We start from the raw sequence: 730 nt of genomic DNA on the forward strand, positions 1-730 counted from the left end.
GCTGACCAGCTCGTCTTGTGTCTCTTGACCCCCTGAAGGAACTAAGTTCCAAAGCCTGGGATTTTCCACTGAAAATGCAGCTTCTTAGGGACCAGTCACTGCTGCACTGAGCCACCTCGTTGGCACCACAGGGGCAAACACAAAGGATATGGCCATGTCACTCAAACAGCTATCTCAAAGAGAAGCCACACAAAGAGAAGCCACAGAAACACTGAAAAATTGTCCTTGGCTGTAATTCAGTCCATGGCTGTCAGGTATCTGCCATGGAAGTGCTTTTCCCACCGAGTGATGGGGGTCACCCATGATCTTCTTGACCCACAGCCTTCCTCACCCACCTTGGCCTCCACACCTTACCTCTGCTGCAGCTGGAGTTTGGTGTTTCTGAAGTCCCCCATGCAATGCAGATGCTGTCACCTGAAGGTACACAAGGACACCTGTAAAAAAGCCCACAAATAGTGAGCTGTATCAGGGGTAAATGATTTTCGGGGCGGGGGGGGTGGTGGTGGAAGCATCAGTGCTCTCCTAGGAGTTAAAATCAGCCTTCAGATTATGGCTGCAGACTATGGCTGTTAGTAACAGGGTCTTGTATTCCTCGGGGGATGCCTGGCCAAGAGGGATGGTGGGCAGAGGGGGGATGATTGTGTGCACCCCTATATATGTTTGGTTGGGGAGGTATCGCGAAGGGGCAGCACAGCTCAGCAGCAGTTTTTCTTTCCGGGCTGTGGCCATT

The sequence above is a fragment of the Antrostomus carolinensis genome, unplaced genomic scaffold, assembly GCF_000700745.2.
Source record: "Antrostomus carolinensis isolate BGI_N321 unplaced genomic scaffold, ASM70074v2 scaffold45382, whole genome shotgun sequence".
Lineage (NCBI taxonomy): Eukaryota > Metazoa > Chordata > Aves > Caprimulgiformes > Caprimulgidae > Antrostomus > Antrostomus carolinensis.